Source organism: Neofelis nebulosa, chromosome 1 (assembly GCF_028018385.1).
Source record: "Neofelis nebulosa isolate mNeoNeb1 chromosome 1, mNeoNeb1.pri, whole genome shotgun sequence".
Lineage (NCBI taxonomy): Eukaryota > Metazoa > Chordata > Mammalia > Carnivora > Felidae > Neofelis > Neofelis nebulosa.
Genome location: NC_080782.1, coordinates 164,412,236 through 164,429,940, shown reverse-complemented (window position 1 = coordinate 164,429,940; position 17,705 = coordinate 164,412,236).

Here is a 17,705-nt window from a genome sequence, read left to right as displayed (position 1 = left end):
TTCCTAGAAGAAGGGGAGAGGCGAGGAGAGGAGAGGAGAGGAGAGGAGAGGAGAGAGGAGAGGAGAGGAGAGATCAAGCCCTCTAAGTCCCTAGTGACCCAAAGAAAGACTTACTGACTTAGATAAGGTCACGCCAGCCTCTTCCATCATTGGGTAACTGGAGCCCTGGGCCAGAACAAATTCTAACGTTGCATTTGGACCATGTGGAAAACTTCCACCCATCAGTGATGTCTGCCACGAGCCCAAAATAGGGGACAACTTCGGAATGTGCACTGTCCTCGGCCTGGGGATGGAGTCTCCCCCTTCATCCTGCCTATTGAGTGAGTGAGTCATCACCGGTAACCGGAGAGAGGACTGCGTCTTCCTCTCCTCTGCCTCCTCCCACAAAACGACACAGCACAACGGAAGTCAGGTATCAACAAGACATTGTATTTTTGGATGGCATTATATTACTGCAGCTTTTCTAATAATCCAAGGACCTGAGCTGTGCAAAATGATTCTCACTGGGAATAAAACATTTGCTTCAGGATGTTCTAAAGGTGAGAGCGAAACAATTTGTATTTGTTTAAAACATAATGTCATCCATAATTAATGGGATAGCTCTGGCTCAGCAGAGCAGGAAACCACTGAGTCTATTTGAAGCTGGATTTCTAGTTCTTGAGATGAGGAATACATTTACCCATACACTTTTATTTTCTTTTTTCATGGAAAAGGTGATTTCCAGTGATAGAACTTTTGGTTCCTTTCCAGCGTGGTTTTGACTCATGTTCTTTGCTACTGACTGGTAAAGGCAAGGCCAGTCACCGGCATCTGCCGTGAAACGTGGTAGCGGCCGTGAAACGTGGGGGTGTTACCTTGGGCTATCACAAGCTCTTTTCGTGCCCTTTTTCTATACCACAATTAGAACTCTTGACGCAGGTTTTAAAAAGAAAGTTTTTAAAAAATCAGTGAAAAAGTGGTTCTTTTTCCTGTCTTGAAATGGATTTAAAAAAGATTAATAGGGATGCCTGGGTGGCTCTGTCAGACGTCTGACTTCAGCTCAGGTGTCATGGTTCGTAGGTTCAAGCCCCACATCAGGCTCCGTGCTGACAGCTCGGAGCCCAGATCCTGCTTTCGATTCTGTGTTTCCCTCTGTCTCTGCCCCTCCCCTGTTTGCACTCTGCCTCTCAAAAATATATATTTTAAATTTTTTAAAAAAATAATAAAGGCTTCCATTTTGCAAGTTTGTGTCCGGAAGAAAAAACAACACACTTTTGAGCCATCGCACTGTTATGGAAGCTTAGTCCTCAGGACAAGTGCACCTGGATCCAGGACAACATGACACAGGAGGACCCGGATCCCCCTCACGGGGCCCCTCCTTCCCCCCGGAGTCCCCTTTGCCCTGTGAGGCAGGAGCACAGGAGGGGCGCCTTTCTTGTTCGCTTAATCAGTCTTTCCAGCACTTCTCCACTGGGGGCCTACGTGCTGTGTCAGTACGGCCACCTCTGGGGTGGTCCCCGAGATTAGTTAAGGTGCAGTCCCCGTGCAGGATGGCTGTGTTCAGCGGCCAACAGCAACACGGGTACGAGTACGGTCCGTCATGCTTCTGAGGGAGGCAGGGATGCAGGGAGGGTCCCGGAAGAGGCGGCCTCCTGTGTCATGGCTCAAAGGGCGGTAGAATCTTGACAAAAGTGGATGAGAAGAGAAAAGGGAATCTAGGTAGGTGAACAGTTGGAGGAAAAATACAGAAAACCCTGACACTTCGGATCAGAGAGAGAGGTGGTGCCGGGCCCACCTGCCCGTTTGACCTTCACGCCCTCACTTGGGCTGTTAGAGGACATGACCTTAGCTGCTCCTTTTTGGTTCTTCTCAATCTCTTAGCTTTCAATAGCATTAAAAAAAAACAAGGCACGCTGAAAGTTTTCCACACATCTCTCCTGATTCTATTCACTCCGTTTTGGGTAAATCCTTTACCTTCTCTCTGCTTCGGGGACTTCCTATGTGATGGCTTTCAGATGTGTGAGCAGTGACAGTCTCCCTTCCTCCAGGAAGCCTCCTCTGGTTTGTCCAGGAGCCTGTGTCTTGCCCTCTGATGTCTCCTCAAAGTTGTTCCCGTAATTTCTTTACCACCTCCGGAGACAGCACAAGAGTTTGCACTCCCTAAAGTGCCCAGGGCACTGAGAAAACATCCTGCATACAGTAGGGCTTTTGATAACAGCAAATTGATGAATTGATGCCAGAGGAAAATACTACAGAAATGTCCTTGTCTCTCTAGTAAAACATAGACCCTGGTGCGGAAAGAGTTGTCTCCTGGCATTTTCATCTCCAACTGGACAAGAAAGGCTAGAAATTCAGCAGATACCTATCAACAATCAGATGGCAACAAAACTTGTTTGAAAATGGAAAAGGAGCAGTATTTAAATATTTGCAAATATGCAACTCTTCTTAACCCAGTAACATTTTACATAGAATAGCTCAGGAGGCATTAACACTAAGAATCTGGGGAAAGTTCTGCCTTCTTTTCCCCTGTAGGAAGAAAAACACTTTCTTCAGTCTTACCCTCAAGATTCTTCTGGAACATAAAATCATCAGGGGTGCCGGGTGGTTCAGTCCATTAAGTATCTGACTGCAGCTCAGGTCATGATTTCATGGTTTGTGGGTTTGAGCCCTGCATCCGGGAGGGGATGGGGGGCCCCACGCTGACAGTGAGGAGTCTGCTTGGGATTCTCTCTCTTTCCCTCGCTCTCTGCTCCTCCCCTGCTCATGCTTTCTCTCTCAAAATAAATAAATAAATAAACAAATAAACTTAAAAAAAACCTTCAAGGACTTTCTGAATTCAAGCCAGGTCTTAACCGCATCTGAGATTTTTCCACATTAAGCTTTCTAATCGCTGGGCAGTCTGTCGTAAGAGGGACAGTGACATTATAAGATGCAAATCGGCAGACACAGGGCAATAGAGAAGGTTCTGCTGATGGTTAGGCTTTGTGATGGGTCAAAGCGAAAACAGGCCTGACAGGCAGGCGTGGCCAGCGTCAGAACAAAACTGTGTCTAGGGCTCCTCACATGGGGACAGACACCACACTGCTCTCTGTCACTCTCAAACTCGGTGTCCTCCGGAAGCCATCAGAAACCAAGAGCACTCCCGCCGTACCCATTGGGAACATGCGGCAGAGAGGGGCAAAGTCCCTCATTCTAGAAACTGACGACCCAGTTGTGTTCATTTCCAACTCTTGGTTTCCAGAATGTGTTCTGCTCTTTAGAGAGCCGGCCTGTGCCGTAACCCTCATTCGGGTCTGCGCTTAACTCTCTGAGAGGCTCAGAGTCTCCCTGCCATGCGTCATATCTCCTTCCCCAGCTCTCCCGTTGCTCCTAGACGTGGCTGATTCTGTGGAGCCCCAGAAACTCCTTCCAAGGCCTTCTTACCTACCTGAAGCAGAGAACTGCTTTTCCATTGTTAACCACAGCATGCCTTCTCCATCCAACATCTAGCAGGTCTGTTTCCACAGTTAAGCCTTCACCTTTTCCTCTTGTAGTCCGTACCCTGGTGCTCATTTTGATGCTGATGACTGCTTTATTTAATTGACCATAAGCCAGGCACTATTTTAGCTTCTTGGGATAAACACTACTGAACAAAATCAACGCAGCGCCCTGCCCTCACAGAGCTGACCTTCTATCCCAAGGCAGGCAAACAATAAGTACCAAACATAATGGGTAACTACATGATAGAGCATGTTATACAGTGCTAGGAAATACAGTAGAAAAAAAAAATGGAGAGCAGAATAAAAGGGACCCAGAAATACTAACAGCAAATCATAATGTTACACGGACTTATCTGAATAGGTGACCTTGAGAAGGTAAGATTTGGGCAAAGACATGAAGGAAATCCGGTGGAAGAGTATTCAGGCCTAAGAGCCCCGCAGTGCAAAGGCCCTGTGGCAAGTAACTCTGGGTATGTTTAAAGAAAAAGGAGGAAGTCAGTGCAGGACAGAGCAGGACAGTGCAGGACGACAGTGCAGTCCTGCAAGACAGAGCGGGAGGGAGAGTGTTGTTGAAATGAAGTCAGATTTAGGGTCTTGTGGCCATTATAAAAGAACTCTGGTTTTTATTCCGACTAAAATGGCAAAGTGCTGCAGGTTTTAAGGAATTGAAGGGCCTAATGTGCCTTGTTTTCAAAAGGTCATTCTAACTTTCGGGTTGAGAATAAAGAGAAGAAGAGGAAACTGAGGCAGAATGGTCAGGAGGCTATTATGGTGGTCCAGGCAAGAGCTTACAAATGCTCAGAGCAGGGACAGCAGTGCAGGGGGAGAAGCAGTTGGATACTGGGTATGAAGTCCTCTGAGAGCAGAACCCAATGTGACAGATGGTTGTGTGGCCTGAACGATCAGGAAAAAAATGTCGCTGCCACCACGGTAAGATGGGGAAGGCTGTGCAGCAGCTGAGGACGGACAGACCAGAAGTCAGAGTTGGCTGTGTTGAGTCTGAGGTGCTACCAGACAGACAAGTGGAGATGGTGGGAAGTGAGGTGACTGGGCGAGGGTGGGCCTCGGGAACGAGGTCTGAGTCAGGCCCGTACACGTGTGAGCCCCGAGCACACTGGGGGTGGATAATTAAGGCCCCGAGACTGGAGGAGAATCCCCAGGAAAATGCGTGGTGATCTGGGAGAGAAGAAGGGCCAGACATCCGTCCTTGGACACTCAAACTCTAGGAAGGCAGGCGGAAGAGACATTGCCAGCAGAAGAGACAGAGAAAGGACAGCCAGTGTCATCGGAAGACAGATGGGAAGGTGCGGTGTCCTGGAACGACCAAGGTGGAGGCAAAGACCAAATGTGTTACATATTCGGGTCAAGAGAGCTGAAGACTGAGACTGGGGTGGTCCTGGGGGTCTTGGTACAGCTTCGTGCAGAAACTGACCTGTGGGCGCGATCTGGTCGTGTTTGGGAGAGGACGGGCGGGGGGAGTTTACCCAGAGAGCAGAGGCAGCTCTTGCGAAGAGTTTTGCTGCAAAGCAAAGCCAGAGGGGAAATGGAGTCAGGAGACGGTCGGCTTAAGACCAGAGAGATGCCTGCATGTTTCCATGGCGATGGGACTGGTGCAGTGGAGAGGAGCAAGCTGGTGATGGAGACCGTGGGGTGATGGAGACCGTGGGAAGCTGCCGGGGAGGCCCCGGGAAGAAGGGGAGAGGGCTGAGAGGCACGAGGGGGTTGGAAGTCACCGCGGAGGCAGCAGGGAGGAGGCTCAGGTGGGAAAGGAGGTCAAGCCCAGCATCCAGGTGCAAAAGAACGTCTCCCCTCCAGCGGTGAAAGTCACATATCAAAATAATAGCAAAAATCAAACTCATCCTCGATTATTTTTCTCGACTCCACCCCCTCTCGTGCATTTGCTGGGTCTTGTCATTCACCAAGATGCCTTCTCACCGTCCTCACCAGAGCCATGGCTGGCAGGCAGCATCAGCTAGGAGGGCACGTGCCCTGGGTGGAGAGAGGGACCAGGAGTCCGTGGGGAGGACTGATCGTAATGGAGTCATTTCCCAAATCCTTGCTTTGCATGGACTCTTTCCTCTGGCTCGAAATGGCACCCTGGAAGCCCCTCTCCATAATCACCCCCTCACATTTGCCCGTCTCGTCTCCCACAGCACCGGAGGCCCACGCACGCCCGCCCTGACTGCACTGGTGCTGGGCTGGGAGGGAGAACCCCCGGGTGCAGGGCAGCCAGAGTCCTTGACCACAAGCAGAGGAAGCCTAGGAAGGAGGCACCGAGGGGCAGCGCCCCGAGTCAGGTGGGTGACAACTCGTGGCAGCTCTGTGCTGGCTGCACCTGCCAGCCCACCTGTGATGGACTCAGAACAACACGGTTATCATGGGAGCGTGTTTAGTCAAAGTACGAAACCAAGACAGACTTAGTCTGTCAAAAATAAGCCCACGTTTGCCAACTGGTTTGACCTTGGAGTCCAACAGCTCATCCTGTTGGAGTATGCGATACTCATTTTACATGAGTGTGTGGGGGGGAACCTTCAACTCCAAAGTTTTTGCTTGCTTGTTTGTTTGTTTATTTTCAGAGAGAGAGGGAGAGAGAGTGGAGCAGGGGAGGGGCAGAGAGAGAGAATCCCAAGCAGGTTCTGTGCTGTCAGCGCAGAGCCTACCGTGGGACTCGAACTCGCGCACCGTGAGATCATGACCTGAGCAGAAACCGAGAGTCAGATGCTCAACCGACTGAGCCACCCAGGTGCCCCTTCAACTCCAAAGTGTTTACAAAACTATGTCTGGAACAAATACTCCGCAATGCACGTTCTAACAGAAAGTGAATCCATGCAGCTGTGAAACGTGATAAAATGCTCGTTTTCAACTTAAACGTGTACACGCTGTCCCACATTCCTTGAGGAGCCACAGGACCAGAGATGTGTGCAGCCTCCAGGTTCTCTGATCCTGTCCTCAGATGCTGGAGCAGCTTGCTCTCCACGTACAGGTCCTGCAGGGTCGCCTGAAGAGAACTGGAGATGCACAGAAAAGGCTTTCTGTGCCTACCTGAGAAGAAAAGTTTCCATTAGGCCCGTGAGTTGCTTTCTTGCTGCCGTGTCCCTGGTGGTGACATCGCTGGGGAGGAAGTCCTAGTCTGGTCACTGTAAGAACCTGGCAAGCTGAACAGCCAAAGTACCTTAAAATCGTTCATAGGGGTCCCAGCGTCCACACACAGAGGCTGACCCCCCGTTAGGATGTGCTCGTTGCTGCGGCTTCGTCACCTTCCTGTCCATCCCTAGGACATGAACAATGCTCTGCCTTGTGCTCTCTCGACACAGAAGGGTCTGTGTGTCAACTGGATTCCTAGCACTGTAGAAGGATCAGTTTTCTTTGTTTTCTTTTTTAATTTTTAATGTTTATTTATTTTTGAGACAGAGAGACACAGAGCATCAGTGGCGGTGGGACAGAAAGAGAGGGAGACACAGAGTCCAAAGCAGGTTTCAGGCTCCAAGCTGTCAGCACAGAGCCCAACACGGGGCTCGAACCCACAGACCGCGAGATCATGACCTGAGCCGAAATCGGATGCCCAACCGAGTGAGCCACCAGGCGCCCCTTCTTTGATATCACCCTAATGTTCGCTTCCCCAAATGATAATGCTAAAAATAGTCTTTTTAAAAAAAATGTTTATGGGGCGCCTGGGTGGTTCAGTTGGCTAAGCGTCCGACTTCAGCTCAGGTCACGATCTCGCAGTCTGTGAGTTCGAGCCCCGCGTCGGGCTCTGGGCTGATGGCTCGGAGCCTGGAGCCTGCTTCTGATTCTGTGTCTCCCTCTCTCTCTGCCCCTCCCCCATTCATGCTTTGTCTCTCTCTGTCTCAAAAATAAATAAACGTTAAAAAAAATTTTTTTAAATGTTTATTTATTTGGATAAAGAGAGAGAAAGAAGGAGAGAGAGAGAGAGAGAGAGAGAGAATCCCAAGCAGGTTCCATGAAGTCAGCACAGAGCCCGACACAGGGCTCGAACTCGTGAACCATGAGATCATGACCTGAGCCAAAATCAAGAGCCAGACACTCAGCCAGCTGAGCCACCCAGGAGCCCCTCAATACAGACGTATAATAAGGCATTTCTCCCCTGGGGGCAAAAACAAAACAAACCCCTCAGCATTTTTAACTCAAGACAGAGAACAGACTCACACTGTTCAGAGAGCATTTGAGTCAAACCCATTTTTATCCCTAATTGTTACAATAATGAATTTACAAAAGGATGTGTACGTCAAGAAACACCTTGAGAGGCACACGGAAAACATGAGAACTTGAGTTTTTCCCTTTTATGGAAACTTCTGTGGAAGGAGATAGCATGTCTCCCTTCCCGAGTGTCAAATGCTGAATGTGTAGGTGGCCGGGTGAGGGCATCAGAACCGTTTGGGGGGAACGCCCCTCTGTTCCCACCTGAGCCACGGGAAGGGACACCCACCTGCTAGACGAGGCTGCTGGTCCTCATCCAGAGCATCGGGACGCGTGCCCCGAGGTCTTTCCATGTGTGTTTCCTTCCGGGAAGTGTCAGCCAAGAGCTGCGTGAAACCTTCCCCAGCTTCCCTGTAATAGCCTGAAAGCCCCAAAGGGAATGAGCAAAGGTCACCCCGAACCTCTTCAGAAGGAAGGAAGTGTAACGTGTTGAGGTATTCGTTGTCACCCACACATACGTGTGGAGGGTATGGGGTGCGGTACTTGCCTCTAATTTTAAAACCTACCCCGCTCCATGGAACACAGCTCACATTCCGCTCTTTGTGCGGCACGAGGACCTTTCAAGTGGTGGCAAAGCTGGAGGAAACTACCTCCTGAAGCACTTTTGCTACCTCTGTAATGTGGGACATTGTCCTTATCGAATATTTAGTTAACGAGTCACAGTATCTGCTGCTGTGGGGCAGGCACGACAGGTTCATCTGGGTTTCTCGCCTTAAAGAGTTGATGGTCTGGTAGGAGAGACACGTGAGGCCAAGCCAGGATTATTAAGTGGCTTCCCTTTGCTTTTAAAACAAAAATGCGTCCTCTCCTCGTGACCCCTCAGGATAGGCATCACACCCACACCTGCCCTTGCTCCGCGTCGACCACACACAGTTCCCATCTCTCTGGGACGTGCTGTGCTTGGATTCATCCAAACCACCCTTTGGATCTCGGCTTAAAGGTTACTTTCTCAGCGTCCTCAGTATCCTGAGGATGAAAATCAGATGCGATGCTCGTGCTGAACTTCCTCCGTACGCCCCATTCACAACGTGCCTGTGTTGTGCAGCCGTGTAAAAGCATGGTGTGCATCTCCTCTACTTAATTGTGCTCCGTGAGAGAGAAAGAACATGGGTTGTGTTCACCCTCATGCCTCGGCTCGCATGATTCCCGGTCCACACTAGGCACACTCTGTAAATAGGTTTGATCCGTAGACCAGTGCGTTGGAAAATGCATGTTGAAGCAATCCACCTACACATCCTCAAAATGCCATGCCGGATAAGTGGATAAATGTTATTATTCCCAGGGTGTGCGGACGGAGAAGCCGGGGCTGAGAGAAGTCTGGGGATATCTGGACAACGGTTTCTTAATAACTGATTTCCGGGAAAGCATTTTTCCCAAAACTCCATAAAGATGTCAGTATCTCCACCAGAAATATCAGGATCACAAATCAGGGAGGAGAGGAAGTTCGGGAGGCGAGTTGGACGCAGCTCCCAGGTATTGCTGTGACGCGAGGACAGTCTCAAAGCCGTGCCTGCAGTCTTGGCAATGGATGAGAATCTTGACTGCGGGATTGCGTTGTGCACTGTGCGACAGGACTCGATCCACCCAGGCTCTAGTGCATCAACAGCTGCCTTACCTGAAGTGGGACAAGGAGACCCAGCTCCGAAGGGCAAGTGTGTCCCCTCCGCGGGTGAGTCTTCCAGTGCTGGGGGCACCGTTACTTTGCACCTGCGGTCCCAGCGTCACCTCCAGGAAGTAAAGTGATTGAAGACACGGAAAGTGTTCACTAGTGTGCAGCGGCTGACGTGCTGGCCATGACTTGTCACATACAGAGCCGTCACGTGGAGGAGGAGGAGCCCTGGGTGAGGGCCGGTTCCCTGGTCGCGTCCGTAAAAGCTACACTTTTTTGTCTGTAAAACAGGAACGAGTGTCTGATGTGAAATTCTCAGGCTACCTGGTCATTGCCACCACTTTGTAACGCCAAACTCAAAGGATTTACTGAATAACTAGTCAAGAAATTGGACATTTGATATTGCTTTTGGCTCATCTATCTAAAATGCCACTCTGGGGCGCCTGTGTGGCTCAGCTGAGCATCTGACTTGATTTTGGCTCAGGTCAGGATCCCAGGGTCGTGGGATCAAGCCCCACATTGGGGTCCGTGCTGAGTGTGGCACCGGCTTGGGATTCTCTCTCTCTCCCTCACCCCTCCCCTTGTGCACTCTCTCTCTGTCTATATAAATATAAACAAACAAATAAGCAAACAAATAAATAAATAAACAAAAGGCCACTCCCGGGATGCCTGAGTGGTGCAGTCAGTTGAGTGTTCAACTCTTGATTTTGGCTCAGGTCATGATCCCAGGGTCGTGGAATCAAGCCCCTGCCTAAGATTCTCTCTCTCTCTCTGCCCCTCCCCCTGCTTGTGCCCTCTCCCTCTCTGTCTCAGTAAATAAATAAATAAATAAATAAATAAATAAATAAATAAAATGCCACCATCACTTCGTTTATTGAAACAGAATCCATCATCCAAATCTTAGTTAAAACCTTCCAAAGAGACGCCAGCTCAGGGAACTCGAGCAGATCTTGTTGGAACCCCTCCATCTCGTCTATAGGGCTAGTGTGTAATCATTCCTGAGCAGTTTTACTTGGGAATCACTGCTCCTGCAGAGATTGCAAGATCCCTGGCAGGAGAGTAACTTGTTGGAAGGAATCCGGCTCTCGTGTTATCTCCTTCTTCCCCATCATCCATGGCCACAGCATGGCTTGAGGCTTTTGCTCTGGGCCCGCCCAGAGGAGCGTGAAACCCTGGCTCAAAACTGTCCCTCTCTCTCTGTCTCTGCGGCACACACCCATGCACACGTACGCACACACGCCCCTCCGAGCCACCCTACCTCGTGCCACAGTTGGAGGACACTCTATCCCAGGGGTTAGACCCCGGGACCTGGGTCTTCTGGTGGGCGGGGCTACGGCATCTTAGAGCAGCACACAGCCAGCCGTCGGCCACTCCTCTGCCTCCTGTCTTCTGTGAAGTCCCGAAAGGTGGCCGGATGGCTGGGCATCGACAGACGAGAAGACCCATACTGTGCCGACGGACCCCGGCCTCCCAGCCCAACTGGCTGTGATGCCCTAGGTGGCGGTGGGCTCGCAGAGTCCACGCAGAGGCCACCGAGGAAGGAGAAGGGAGCATAAGGCTTAGGTCCCATAACCTGGCTTCGTCATTAACCCAAATTGTTGAACTGAGCATTCACCAGACATCGGGGGCCAGCGGGAGGGGTGGGTGTCGAAGGGGTGCCCACTGTTTGTAAAGTAGTATTCATTTGCTCTTGGGTGTAGACATTCACGAGCCCAGCAACCCCGGCAGGGATTCTCCAGGTGACGAGGGCAAGAATAAAGCCTGCCTCTGAGGCCCACCCCAAATTGCTGGAACCTTCTGCTTCATAAATATGGTTGAAATGAAGATCTGCTTTCAAATTACAATGATCAGAAAGCTAGCACATTCTCAGCTGATGTGTTGGGAGGTCCCCGTATCTGAAGATTTCTCATCCATTGAGTCTCCGCAAAAGGTGGGTCCTGGTGTTTTCTGGTGTCAGGCCTGTGTTCCCCCTGTTCAAGGAGAGGCAGGACATTTGATAAACACTAACTCCGTCTTTGAGGTCAGATGTCACTGGAGCGTCTTCTCCGTGTCTGTAAACAAAGGCAGGCGCTCTCCCCTTTAGGGCCCAGGACGTTCCTGTACTTGTCTGTCCCCATACATGTTACACTGTGTTATGAGTTCTTTAACTCTCTCTCTCTGTCTCTCTCTCTGTCTCGGCTGTGCTCTCTCAGATGGTACAAATCATGACCGATGCTTTCCTGTCATCCCAACATCTGTCCCAGTGGCAGATATGGAAGTGAGTGAATCGGCCAGTGACCGCCACCAAAGCTGTCCTTTCTCACACCTGCACCAACCAGATGAAACAGGTTAATTTAAAATAATCGGTCCCCCACATAACATAAGATAGTATTATACTTTTCTTTGAAATACCTTCTGCTGCTTTTTCTCCCACAAAATGATGTGGATAGTAAACAGATTTCTGGATTGAGACTTGCCAACACTTGTCATAGGCTCTTTTTCCTTCTAGGTGCTCTGTCAAAGCACTTGACATAAGGCACCCTCATCAGGAACGGATAGATTTGTCTCCCTAGACGTGAGGTTCACAACAGCAGGTGAGCTCCGACCAGTTTCTGCCAGAACCTCGGCGGTACAGGAACAGACGGGGGGCTCGTTCTTACTGGGGGACTGAAGGTAAGCCACCTCCGCCATAAGCTCACACCTGCAGACAACCGTTGTTCGCGAAGATTTCTCCCCTTCTTTCCGCGTACTCCTTCTGCGGTTACCCTGTGTACAGGTTTGGGAACTTACAAAGCAAATCACAAAACATAACAGGATGGCTAAGGGCTGATGAAGGTAACGTTCTCATCTAGAGGTGGAAGAGATTGGAGAGAAAGAGGTCTTTGTTTCTAGAAGGATCTCAGAAGTCAGAGACGTCCTGCTCCGAACAGTGAAAGCGTCCGCCGTTTTCAATGCGAAGGTACCGCTGTCGCACGATATCCCTGAACCGTGGGATACAGACACTTGCAATTATTTATATCTGCATCAAAACTTTTGCGGAAAAGCTCTGCTTTCAGATTCTCACTGAGCAGATTGTAATTTCATTGTTTTCAACAGACTTATTTATGTTTACCACCTCAGGCAGCTAACCAGAAACCCAGGGGAGGTACTTTTAACTGAAAAACAGTACGTGGTAGATGCACGTTGCTCTGGATTTCCTCGAATTATTTCCCCCTTCTTTTGCTAACGGAAGAACTCTCCTCGTGGGGGCTTTTTGGGTGGTAGAGACGACAAGTGACGCTGCTCCCCAGTGCGCGGTCACACGCAGGCTGTCCCATCAATGCAACCCACACCCCTGCCTCCGGGCCAAGTGCGGGCAGACCAGAGTGTGTGCAAGGACTTTAATACCAAAGCTATCAGGCTGAACAATTTTGCGAGCACTGGTAAGCTAATAGTGAGTCACAACTGGTGCGGGGCCTCCCGCCTGCCAGTAATCTTGGCCTCTGCCCATCCGGGCTGCCGAGATGCTCCTTCACGTAAACCATCTCCCGAGGCTTTGCCACAAACCCTTAACTGGTCCGCCTGCTTTCTCCCTGGCGGGCTCCAGCCTGTTCCCCACACAGCTGTCAGAGTCGGCTTCTACAGTGCAAATGATTGTTTTTACTCTTTTGGTTAAGAAACTTCAGGGCCCCAGGCTAAAGTGCCAGGTCCCGGAGGTTTGTAAGGTGCACCCCGGTCTGTGTGCACCGGCTGGACCCTTGAACAAGCCACCCGTGCTCCTGCTCCAGCCGCACCCAGCCACCTGCAGATCCAGGAAGACTGTGCTTTTCTGTCTGCCTGTCCTTTCCCCTTCGGCCGCACCGGCTTGGGGTTCCTGGGTGCCCTGTCCCCTCTCGCTGCAGCCCTGCCATCTTTCTTCAGTGAGCGACCACACTGTCCTGGGTGGCCTCAGTGCACACTTTGCCCCTCCCCCCCACTCCACTTGTCCCACATCAGCATCAGGCCCAGCAAGTGCCCTGCGGTTAACAGCTCCTCATCGATGTCCGAGAACCTGCAGCTTGAGGAGCGATGGGTGAAGTCCCAGGAGCACTCATGGTTATGGTCCAGGGAGGGCCAGCAGACTGAACGAGCCCTGTGGATGTGAGCATCCCGAGACAGCTGCGGGCAGGTGTAGGGGGACCACCCCGGGCCTCTGTGTGTCCCACTCCCTGCCCACTCCCAGCCCTGGGCACCTGTCATACAGGAGCCACTGCTTCTGGGGCCCTGAGAGGCTTCAGGGAGGCTGTGGGGGCGGCTAGGGACGCCGGGGCCGGAGGAAAGACAGAGGGAAAGAGCACTGGAGGATTTCACGCACATCGACGATCACGTGTGGGGCTGGGGGTCGCAGTGCTCCCCTCTGAAGATAAGAGGCACGCAGTCCTGCAGGAGAAAGTCACCGGAGAGCACAGGAAGGCAGGGGAAGTGGGGGCGAGCAAGGAAGACGAACACCAGTGGGGGAGGACCGCGAATAGCCAGTAACCCAGTGTGTTCGTCTCGCAAATTCCGAGGCCAGCTGCTGAGAGCTCAGGGTTTAGGTGGAGAGCCCACGGGAGGGGAAGCATGCGGGGGTCTCTGTGTCTCTGGCAAAGACCCTCAGGGCTCTGCAGATGAGCACCAGCTCCTGAGCACAGGGCTGATGAGCACGTTCAGAAAGGGCTCATCCAGAGAAGGCACCTTAAGGCTTCCCAAAGAGTTTTTAAAATCAAGTATTTTACAAAAACAAGCAGGTGTGTGTGCGTGTGCATGTGTGATGTAAAAAAGGCTGTATGTGGATTATCTCCCCCAATCTTTCCACCCTTCCTCCCCGCCAAAAATGGGAAAAGTTTTTATTTGATTGAAAGGCTAGGGAATCTCCGAGTTCAATGATGCTGCTTGGAAACCTTTATGCAGACCCAAATCTGGTCAGTCCCCCGCACTGGCAATGAATGACTCCTCCGTTGTACCTCAGGACATGCGACCTTACAAAAACCGTCAGACAAATCTTTAAAAAGAAATCTATCCCCAGCAAACATGCAGGGTACGTCAGATCACATGGTAAGAGCGGCCCTAAAACCCTCTTTCTGGAATTAGTTTAAACACCCACCTCTGTGTGTTGGAAACGAAATCAACATGGCAATCTCAGAGTTGCATTTCTGGACCTTTGACCTGACGTTTTTAAAGATCTTTGCGAGTGTGGTTTGCATGTGTAGATTTTGAAAGCGTTGGCCATCACTGCGTTTGACCTCAAACCATTTTTTACCAGCTCTATAAATAGTAAGTATTGATGTTTTTACAGAGGGCTGTTCACTGTCTTGCATTTTCTCAGCGAAAAGGTAAGTATGGGAGTGTGTGCTTCTGTCTACAGCGACAACTGCCCTCACCACGGAATCAAGTTTCCATTCTTTCAAAAGAATAAAACACAAAAGGAATGCATCCAGCCTGTTGAAAGAGCATCTCCTGGGAGTGCCTTCCCACTTATTTTAGAGGCACCCCGTCTTTTCTCTCTCCCCCGACCCATGTGGCCATCAACGCCCAAAGCCGTGCTGTCTTTGGAATAACGCACTTGGTTCTAGAGCTTCTGAAAGATCCTTAAATGCAGTGCAGGCTTGGCTTCCCCCGGGGAACAGAGGGAACAGAGGGCCCCCGGTCTCTGATCATTGGAGCCTCCCTCAGCCCAGGGGTGCAGGAATCAGTCACTTCCTGAACAGAGCGTCACTGTCACACTGCTTTGCTTCTGAGCTTCAGGAGGACTTATAAATATGCATTTACAAATGCATCCCTGCGGTGGGGCAGACATAAATCCCCATAAACTGTCGCCATGCAGAAAGTAAATTTTACAGTGCTTGCCACGAAGACCGACTCCTTTCTCCTTCTGCAATTAAAACAACTTAACGTTTTGTTTTTGTTTTTGTTTTTGTTTCTGGAGTCTGAGATTCTCTTTCCCTCTTTTCAAATTTGATTTTGTGACCTTGGAAAATTTCTCCTTGGAAAATTTGTCTGTTTGTTTGTTTGTTTGTTTATCTTTTAGCCTACATCCTGTCAATGTTCCCCAGACCCCAGTCTGTTCACCTACATTCTGTTTATGCCTCTGTCTACAATATTCATCGTAAGACAGTTCGCAACGCAGGGTTGTCCGCAGCATGACTTCCATACACCCCTGCAAATATCTGCTCCCGGCCAAGCATTACTGAGGAGTTTCTGTGAGCTGTTAATAATAGATGTAAGGCTCCTGCATTTTCTCAACTACAGATACAATAGAGAGATGCAAAGTGATATTGCAAATTACATCTACCCCCCCCCCCCCAAAAAAAAGGTAGAGGGAGAAATTAGCCACTGTCCTTCCTCTGCCCCTCCCAGACACCCTCCCCTCCCCCATGCCACCATCTGTGCTGGCTCTGGCACTAGATTTCTCTATTAACAAAGCCCCACCTAGTGATTCTGCTTGAATTCACCACCCCGGCGCCCCTCCCTCTCCTTGTGCCCCCAGAAAATACGATTCCTAATGCTGATCCCTTTGTCTACAAAGTCACGATCTGAAAAGGAGTGCTGCCTGCCCCCCTTCTTCCCGGGCTAGGTTTCCAGTGCTGATTCAGGTCACAAATCAGGAGAAAAATCAAGGGTCCTGTCCTTCCCGATTCCTTTCAATAGTTTCTAGAACCCACCTCAGACAGAATTCAACTCAGAGTGCGTGTAACCCGAGAAAACAAGGACACGCTTCCTGGTGGCTACTGGGCTCCTTAGAAACACCACTTCATCATGCAATCAGCGTTTTATTAAAAAATTAATGCCTGTGAAATGAGTTTTTGATACAAAGCCGTGTGCCTGTGACTTTTTTTTTTGTTTTAAAAACATCAGTCTCTTCAATAATTCATCTTTTATTTCTTTAGCCTTGCTAAATATTAAACAGGTTAAAGTTAAATATTTGAAAACTCGAGGCAGCTCGAGTCCCTCAGAGAAGGTCCAGGCGAGGCGCCCTAGTGCGGCTGCCTCCTGGTAGCGTTTGTAATGTGCGGTGACGGGTGCTGGTGGCCGCTGTGGGCCAGATGTGTCCTTTGCTTGGATCTTCCCTGTGGGGCAGGCGACGTGGGTACCCATGCGTGCATGCCAACCTCTGAGCGGCTGCCAGCGTCCCGTTACCTGAGATTGAAGGTAGAAACGAGGATTCTGAAACACGGGAGGATATGTACCTGTTATCAGCGGCTGGGCCCACTCAGCTCCCAGAGAGAGAGAGAGAGAGAGAGAGAGAGAGGGCACTCCCCATACGTGGTCAGCTCAGCCACAGGGTTATCCGTCCCCCCAGCTTTAGTTCACTCACTTAGGGGGTCACCACATTCCCCGCCCCCCAATCTGATTCACTGAGGCAACAGCAGGGTCCCTTTCTTGCTGAATCATCTACATGATTTCACCTGAGTTGATCTGAGCTAAGAGATGTAAATGCCTTTCCTATCTGGCCCCCTGACAACACACACCCTTTTTATTATTAGCCATGTTAGTTTCCAGTCGGCCGAGGAATTAATTTTAGAGTGCGTGCTTGGGACATAACTTCCAGGGTAATTTTCCTTGGATGGTTTCTAAGCTGGCTATCAACATTGCTACCTCTCCCTGACACCTTATGAAGACTGATGGCAATTACTACACTATTGACGTTTAAAAAAATTCTTTTCCTTGCAAATAGCACGTGCCCATCGAATGAGAGATGGGGGTTGCTTTAAAGTGTGTTGGGCTTTCAATGTCCACCATGGCAGAAATGAATGCTTGCTCAGAAATGGCCACTCAGAAACCTCAGCGCAGACGCAGAGACCGTGCATCTCCCAGTCAGAACAAACATCAAAGAACAAATCACTGAAGGTCAAACCGTGCTGTGCTGATGGCTCTGGATCCAGCCCTCAAACAATATTTCCACCTACTGGAAGAGAGCAAACTTGTAAACTTGACCACGTCTAATCTGACCTTCTGCGTCGAGGGCATCCATAGAGGAGCGCATGATGTCATCCCCAGGAAAACAGGTGGAAGGAAGGGAGTATGGCTTTGTGAAGAGCATAGGTGCTCGGCTAGCAGGCGTGGTGCTGACTCCACCCGGGGTTCCCTCCCTCTGTCCCCTTCTTGGTCCGCGGAGCTCGACCAGCTCTGGAGCACACACGCTTCTGATGCTCTTTCAAAAAGAGCCTTCTGATGACAGCAACAGAGCTTTTCACGAGGCAGAGAAAGCTGTAGGCAGCCGAGTGGACGGAAACACAATGAAAATGCTAATGGGAGGCTCAGATCCACTGCCATGTTTTATTAATGACATCTGCACCATATTTGTAAAATAATTTGCATAATATGTTAATTCTCTGAAAGAAGGGGGGGATGGGAGCTCATAATAGCATAGGAAATCAGCACTTTCCCCCACTATTCCAGAGCTTCGTAAGGCTTTCAATTGTATTTTTTTTTTAATAGGGATC